This window comes from Mustela nivalis (genome assembly GCF_964662115.1).
Source record: "Mustela nivalis genome assembly, contig: HAP1_SCAFFOLD_158, whole genome shotgun sequence".
In the NCBI taxonomy this organism is placed as follows: domain Eukaryota; kingdom Metazoa; phylum Chordata; class Mammalia; order Carnivora; family Mustelidae; genus Mustela; species Mustela nivalis.
Genome location: NW_028136465.1, coordinates 53,641 through 62,656, shown reverse-complemented (window position 1 = coordinate 62,656; position 9,016 = coordinate 53,641). Strand labels below are relative to the sequence as shown.

The window sequence follows — 9,016 nt, the reverse complement described above, 5'->3', positions numbered from 1 at the left end:
AACTCTTGTTCTATATGGTGCCATCTTGTGATTCTGGGCAGCGGCAGTGAGCCACAGCTTCCAGTCAGCTAGAAGATTACAGGGGTGAACACCTGATATTCTTACAAGCATTCTATATATAGAATATATATATAGAATATATATATTCTTCTTTTTTTAGTGTAATATTTAATAAATTGCATGTGATATTTGATACTTTGTTATAAAATAGGCTTTGCTTAAGATGATTTTGCCCAAAGGCAGGCAAATGTAAGTGTTCTGAGTATGTTTAAATAAGCTTAAGGTAAGCTATGATATTTGATAGTTTTGGGGTATTAAATGCATTTTCAATTTTTTATGTGTTTCTCTGTACATAGCCCCCTTGTAAGCTGAGGAACATCTCTATATGTATATGTCGCCTTGGTATGGCTTACATATTATTGGCATGAAACATCTAGAACAGTACGTGTGCCATAGAATTGTCTACAACATCAAACAAGTTTCTTGAAAACTTGTGCCAAAGGGGTTATGTCTTTAAGGATTCTTATTTCAGAAGGGTTCTCTCAAACGTAAGATTTTTCAGAAGTTAAGTGAAAATCTGACCAAACTAAACATTTTTCCATTTTCCCTAGTGAGCAAAGATAGCTAAAATCTATCTGCCATTTTCAACACTGTACTCAACGATTGTAATTCTAATTTAAGAACAGATTATTTATATCAAAACCACATGTTGGCCTAATCTTATACAATATTCATAAGTCACACTCAGACCCTTGGACACTTTTATTTGTTGAGTCTATATGGTACTACGGACATTCATCTTTTTTGACCTCATAGCTTCATGTATGTCTATACTTTTGAAAATACATGCATCATAGTTCCATTGTAAAATGTCTGGGTTATAAAATGTGCTATGCTATCAAAATGGTAATAAGAACATACAAATGACCTGATGTAATGAACTGGACCAGATTGCCAGATATCACATTTCATACCAGAAAGATTCAGTGGTAAGTTTTAAAATGGCCAGCTATACATTGACTGAATTATAACTCATTTAACTTCTTTCTTTGTGTACAGTATTATACATTAGTCAGTATTATAGTAGATAAGTACTTTGGACAGATGTAAATATGCTGTAATAAAAAATGTTTTTCTTCTTTCTTTTAGTCCTTTTTACTTGTAAGACTAGCCACAAATACCACGCCTCCCCCAAAATAATTTGCAATCCAAATTTATCTCTAAATGAATTTATTGCACAGAAAAATATGTATATATATATATATATACACACTTACAGAAGACATGTTCAAAAATAGTTACACAACAGCAGGGCCCTAAATGTAAGCAGTATAGTTGTTTTGTTTTGTTTTGTTTTGTTTTGTTTTGTTTTGTTTCTTTTAAAAAAAGAGGTTATGTGAAATATTAGGATTTTATTTCCAGGCGTAGTATTTCAAGACAGTTAACTACACCTATGGTGTCAACAGCCTCTTGTTGGCAGTATGATTTTATTGGCTCCATGGAATAACAGAAAGAATTTACTATTGCTTCTTTCTTTTATGACACACACAGAAAAAAAAAATGACACATTTGCTCAAGACCAACCAGAATCATTTTAACCTATCAAAATTGATGGGAGGCCTTCACTGCCAAAGTCACTGCTGCGTTTTCACAATTCACTGCAGACAATCTGCTACTCCCATTATGATAAAGGAGAGAAGAGTCATAATCAGGGAAGAAAGCTAGATTAATACTTGTAATTATCATTGAATATTTAGCCTGCTATAGGTTTATTATTATTAGTGTCATTTGATAATTTTCTCTCATTTTATTAAACACAACTGTGAGTAATTACGCTACCTAATATTTCTCTGTATTGGCTGACTAGCTAGCAAACATTCATGAAAATATCCATTAGCCACACATATAAAATGCTGCATTATGATGCTGTTGAATCAGAACATACCACTACCTGATCCTGTAGCTCTTTGAGGATTTGCAAATCAATTAATTCTATGTTTATTGGATTCTTCCCATACAATTAGAAAATTTATAATCGAGTCCATGAACATTATTAGTTTTACCATTTTAAACCAGCAATCACACTTTGATTTTTACAACAAAAGCAGAAATATAAACACACACATTTGGATCAGTTTTCTCTTAGTCTGTCTGGACTTCAAAATCCTATTCCTCAAGATGATGCACACCAAAGTTCTGGATTAAACAAGAAATTAGATGGCACCTGAACACTTGGTTTAATATTCTCAAAAGGATTATGCAACTTCTTTCTTACAATATGACATTGTTTTACAAAGATCTACACTTTTATAATGTTAGTATTTATAATAATCAATAAAGTCAATTAATCATGATTAAAAATCAAACATAAAAATTTCTACTTTTTGCTTTTGCCCCCTCCATTTAGAACTTATTTATAGCCTGATAATTCAAAGGTCCCTATGTTTATGAAAATCTGGACAGAAATAGCTCTAAGATCCCATTCAGAACTTGATATTAATCTAAGTCTTTTGGCTCCATTTATCCTGAGAGCAAAGAGTAGGACAAAGGATTTGAGTACTGTTAGTTTATCTGGGAGATTATCCAAGGTAGAAAAGAATGGGAAAGTGATACAGTGAAGAAGCAACTTTGTCAAAGAGGTACATTGTTGATATAATTGTTGTGGATAGAAAATGAAGGCTTGATTTTACTGAAAGGTCCTGAGAAACTTCTTTAAGTTGTCCTCATGAAGACCTGAAAACTGACAATTTTACCTATGGTTCTTATTTCCACTTCACTGAGAGCTGTCCTCAGAGGACATTAACTCTCCTACACTTTTGGGTTGTGTTGGAGACATTCTAAAATGAGAGAGAGAACATGAGATGCTATCAGTGTTAAGTAACTGCAATTTCCATTGGAACTATCCACCACAGGTTTGGCTATAATCAGGTGTTGGGCCTTGATATCAGAGGGATTTGAGGCAGTATCATTTTAGGTTAATCATTATATCTGAAATTTCCAAAAACTACAACTGATGAAACTTTGATTATAAACCTATAAATATAACAATAAATCTACAGTATTCAAATTATTTTCATAGAAATACACAAACAAAGCATCAACTGATTAATATTTAAATGTTACAAAATACTGAACTGAAAGAATTTGGTCATATAACAACGTGTAAGAAGTAGAGCTTAGGTTTAGGTTAGAAGTCAGGATGCATTTGGGACTCAGTTAAGAAATTGAATGGAGGGACGCCTGGGTGGCTCAGTGGGTTAAGCCGCTGCCTTCGGCTCAGGTCATGATCCCAGGGTCCTGGGACCGAGCCCCAAATCAGGCTCTCTGCTCAGCAGGGAGACTGCTTCCTCCTCTCTCTCTGCCTGCCTCTCTGCCTGCTTGTCATCTCTCTCTGTCAAATAAATAAATAAAATCTTAAAAAAAAAAGAAATTGAATGGATGTCTGACTATCTTATAGGTTTGCTAAAAATCAGTGACTTTGTGTTCACGTGTGGCTATGCGGGAATTTTTAACTTTCTCTAAGAAGTTATTAGATTGATTATATAATGGCAGTAAAGGATGGGGAAAAGCAAAGTACAAACCCCATAAAGACAAAGACACTGAGTATGAGAAAAGAGTAATAGATAAGAAGAATCAATGCATTTGAGGAAAATGGGAATTGAAATACACAATGATTGTTGATTTTTTTAGATGCAGAAATCAAAACTAGCTTGCAAGAAGGAAATAACAGAAGACATGTTGTGAAAAGGCAGTAACGTGGAATAAAGGAGTAGGGAGAGCATATCAGGTAATTTGGATAGGAAGGAGTTAGGAGATAATTGCTTGATAAATTTTATATGGCCCACTTAAATGCACAGATTTCTCTTCTTTAAGTTATATGGAGAACAGGGTGTCCTTTCTCTTCCCTTTCAGAGCACCCGAGGTGTACTCTTTCAGACTGAAAACCTGAAAAGCTCAGGACTCAGTTGCTTAAGCACAGCTGAGAGGACATATTTCAATTAAGATTTACAGTTTGCTGTAGGTAGTAGACTGTCAAAAGTGGTTTAACCATATTTTTCATTTAACAAGAAGACTACAGAGAGTGTTTTCTGGTGTTGGTTCAGAGTCTTAAGAAAGTCAAGTGAACTATCTTAGAGGTTTTCATGGCTTTTTATTCACAGTTGCAAAAATTGCCGTTGGAGTTCTCACTATTAAGCCCACATTTCTGGCAGAAAGATAGAGGTAAAAGAGAATGATATCTTGTACGACTGATACTTTGTCATAAGGTTACAATGTAACTAGAAAAGAGACAATAAAATATTTGATGTTGTTTTAAGTTTCCTTGTTGTCAATCCCTCAGTGCTTTCTGATATTAAAGGAAAGAGTAGATGGATATTGACCTGGCAACTATCAACACCTGTCAGTCTCTCTTGGATAACCAATATCTCTATAATCTCTTCTTCCCAGTAAAAAAAAAAAATAAAATATATTCATAAACCACACTGTGCCATCTCAAGTTACTGCACCAAGATAAAATTACAATGATTTTCAGTTGTTCCAAATGGACAGAATACCCTTCCTTATGATATCATGTCTTATAAGATAGATAATTGGCTTGCTACCAATATACCCAGATGAGACTGTGGAAGAGACAGGAAAAAAATAATAATATTTATTTATTCCTTGGGTTGACCCTGTTTACACAGATGCATTACTATTAGAAAAGGTTGGTTTGGGACATTGGAATGAATTTACTTAATGGGTCTGTATGTAATTGGGTTGGAGAAAATTTTTAATTTCTACAAAAATTATTAGAATTCTATCTTATTCCCTTTTGATAATTTTCACATGTTAACAAAGCCAACGTTTTTGTCTAGCAGACAAGATCTTAAATCCTAACAAAACTCAATTTTTTCCTTTTTTTTTTTTTTTAAGTTTGAGAGCCTCATGTTCTCTCATGCTGCTTTAAATACAACTCAAAAAAACAAAAGGAGCTAAATGGGGCAGTAAGCCCAGACTTTTTATTTTAATTTATTTATCTTATTTTTAATTAAAAAATTAAAGATTGTATTTATTTATTTGAGAGAGAGAGAGCATGAGTGGGGCAGGGGGATGTAGCTGCAGAGAGAGACTGAGAAGTATACTCCTTAATGAGCAGGAAGCCCGATATGGGGCTCGATCCCAGGATCCTGACTGAGATCATGACCAGAGACAAAGGCAGATACATGTGCAAAATCCCTTTTTTTCTGGGAAACAATACTTTACAAGAGATGTTTGAAAAAGTACTTGGGAAACAACTTTAATCAGAGATACAAAAATTTAATTGACTTCTGTAAAGCTACAGGGATCCAAATGATGGGAATCCCAGGCCGTTTAGGTTGTGGACCACAGAGTATTCTTCTCTGTAATATTTTATTTTCTTCCATGTCTACTAACTCCAGTCCAAGTTCACTGATCTCTTTTTAGATAGTGCAAAACATGGCAAAGAATACCAAACAAGTGCCCAATATTCTACATTTATTACATCATTTCTAACATATAGAAGTGTGTTATCAAGGCTGGTTCTGTGAACGAACCTAGTTATGCTAAAGTGTGTTTTGTTCTCCAAAAATTAAATTCATGATTATCACACAATTATAAAATACTTGTGTCAAGAATTTTTATTCAAAAATTAATAAGAGAAGCAGATATTAAAACTAGTTCACATGGTTATTTGGGATATAAGCAGAGTTGTGCAGCAGAAGTGCTCTGGGCCCATAATTTGGGTTATAGAATTTATGTTTTCTAATGAAAAATCACTAACTTGCATTATTGTTAACAAGAATCCTGTGCATTACCATCAGTTTTCTCCATTATAACCTCTTGCTCTACAGTTTGTAAATAACTTTGTCAATAGCAAGCTAATAAACGGGGTGACTCCAATGGATTGAGATAATCTCCAGAGTTTCTGCTACATAATGAACAGGACTCCATTGAAAGGACAACTAAGAGTTTATTTTGCCCAAAAATTTGATCACTTTTTTCACTGTCCTTACCTATTTTCCAAACCTAGTTCTTTTCAGTCTACAGACAACCCTGTATCTGACTGACTTGTTAATTCTGGGAATGTCTTGCAGATTAATTTGCTTGCCCGAGGTGGTTCCTCTAATTGATGTCTAAGAACCCTAATTAGTTAAGAAAACTTTTTTTTTAACATTTTCATTGCTACTTATTATTATTATTATTATTATTATTATTGCTAATATCTCTATTATAAATAATTCACAAGGGCATCTTTCTGACAAAAGACAAAGAGCTGGCTACTAGTAGAAAAAGTACATTTGACTCTGTCAGTGAAAGTGGTAAAGGGATTTGAGAAAATAAGGCAAAGCAGTGGAATTATGTGTTAAAACTTTAAATATTATAGACACATTTACTTAATTTCTAATACTGCTTATAATTAAAAAAGATGTTTTCCATGAACCACGCATTACAACAAATATATTGTTTATACAGATTAAATTTTCATCAAAAGGGACGCCTGGGTGGCTCAGTTGGTTAAGCAGCTGCCTTTGGCTCAGGTCATGATCCCAGCATCCTGGGATCGAGTCCCGCATCTGGCTCCTTGCTCGGCCGGAGCCTGCTTCTCCCTCTACCTCTGCCTGCCATTCTGTCTGCCTGTGCTTGCTCTCTCGCCCACTCTCTCTGATAAAGAAATAAAATCTTAAAATAAATAAATAAATTTTCATCAAAAAATTATAAGTGTATTTTTTTGTAGGATCATGATAAGCATTTTGCAGATGAGAAAAGTGAAATTTAGAAAAGTATGTCTCTTCAAATCCCTCATACAATATCTGGCCTAGATAGAAGGATATACTATCACAATTGAGGAAGATAATTGAGATTACTTAAAATGATAAACTTTACTGTATAGGGTTTTTTTACAAGTTTGCCACAGATTCACATTTTTTAAAATATATATCTATTTGTGTAAAGAGAATGCACTGAGAAGTAAAAAGATAGTGATATATCAGTGCTACCAACTAATGGCTATAATATCATCACCTTATTTATGAACAATGAAACAGTGTGTAATATTTAAATAAATTTAAATAAATTCCTATTTATTTTATATATTTATAAATTTAAATGAATTCCTATTTATTTATTATTAAAGAAATTCCTCTAACAAACAGTATGTTTTGAAGGTTGCTAGCAGGAAAGTGTTGTACGACATGGAAGTAATCAGAAAATGTGATCTAAAATTCTGCTTTCAAGGGCGCCTGGGTGGCTCAGTGGGTTAAAATTCTGCTTTCAAGAAGCTATAACAGTAAGTACTGAGCATTAGCTATTATATGCTATGGATGAATAACTGAAATCTACATTTGAAACTATTGGTACACTATATGTTACCTAATTGAATTTTAAAAAGTTAATAAAAAAAACCACTATTTTATAAAACAATATTCCCAACAGGCTCTTTTGCTTTAAAATACTCACTTTGTTTCCTCTCCGAGAGAACACCAAATGGCAGATGACGCCGGTGCTGCGGGAGGGCCCGGAGGGCCCGGGGGCCCTGGAATGGGAGGCCGCGGCGGTTTCCGCGGTGGCTTCGGCAGCGGCATCTGGGGCCGGGGCCGGGGCCGGGGCCGTGGTCGGGGCCAGGGCCGAGGCCGCGGAGCTCGCGGGGGCAAGGCCGCGGACAAGGAGTGGATCCCCGTCACCAAGCTGGGCCGCCTGGTCAAAGACAAGAAGATCAAGTCCCTGGAGGAGATCTATCTCTTCTCCCTGCCCATCAAGGAATCTGAGATCATCGACTTCTTCCTGGGAGCCTCCCTCAAGGACGAGGTTTTGAAGATCATGCCTGTGCAGAAGCAGACGCGCGCGGGCCAGCGGACCAGGTTCAAAGCATTTGTCGCCATCGGAGATTACAATGGACACGTCGGTTTGGGTGTCAAGTGTTCCAAGGAGGTAGCCACTGCCATCCGCGGAGCCATCATTCTGGCGAAGCTTTCCATTGTCCCTGTGCGGCGAGGCTACTGGGGGAACAAGATCGGCAAGCCCCACACTGTCCCGTGCAAGGTGACTGGCCGCTGTGGCTCTGTGCTGGTGCGTCTCATCCCCGCCCCCAGAGGCACTGGCATTGTCTCGGCCCCTGTGCCCAAGAAACTGCTGATGATGGCTGGTATTGACGACTGCTACACCTCGGCCAGGGGCTGCACTGCCACCCTAGGGAACTTTGCCAAGGCTACTTTCGATGCCATCTCCAAGACCTACAGCTATCTCACCCCTGATCTCTGGAAGGAGACTGTGTTCACCAAGTCTCCCTATCAGGAGTTCACGGACCATCTTGTGAAGACCCACACCAGAGTCTCTGTTCAGAGGACCCAGGCTCCAGCTGTGGCTACTACATAGTTTTATACAAGAAAAATAAACTGAACTAAAGCTTGAAAAAAAAATACTCACTTTGTAATGAGAGTCATTACTTTTGTCTAGCCAAATCTTATAGCACTGTTTATCCCTTCCCTGCTTTATCCCTTCCCAGTATCAATAAAGGCTCACTTGGGTTACCTAGAAGCCATGAGAAAGCTTGTAATAGATCTGGCTGGTTTTCACCAGCAATTTGACCACCATGTGCACAGGGAAGTCTATTGATAAAGGCTTTATTGCAATAAGTTGCAAATACATGGATGATTTTGAATTCTCTTTCTTGAGGTCTTGTTTCATGATAATAAATTTAGGGTGGCTTATTGGAATGGATGTTATTAACATATCTTCATAGTTATAAGCACATGGAATTGTAAAATAGATGAATGAATGTGGCATTACTGACAACTGTCCTCATTTTGAAATCAAATTACAGTGTACTAAGATGAGGAAGCAAAGCAGATTTGGGATTATGAGTGAAATAATTTAAAAAAGTCTTGGGGTATGATCAGACTATTGGGTAATTCAGTAGAAAAATGTCAACTGATTGAGATTCTGTGTTCCCTGATTTCAGAGAGAAGTTAAGATAAATAAGTAACACGAGGAGACTAGGAAGCCAAACATAAGTGAT

The 9,016-nt window shown here is 36.3% G+C and overlaps 1 pseudogene across 1 annotated transcript; it reads left to right on the top strand.

Moving 5' to 3' along the window:
- The first annotated feature begins 7,485 nt into the window (after positions 1-7,485).
- On the top strand, positions 7,486-8,417 carry LOC309857005 (small ribosomal subunit protein uS5 pseudogene; annotated as a pseudogene). The gene has a single exon. The product of its transcript is annotated as a small ribosomal subunit protein uS5 pseudogene (transcript).
- The last annotated feature ends 599 nt before the right edge of the window (positions 8,418-9,016 follow it).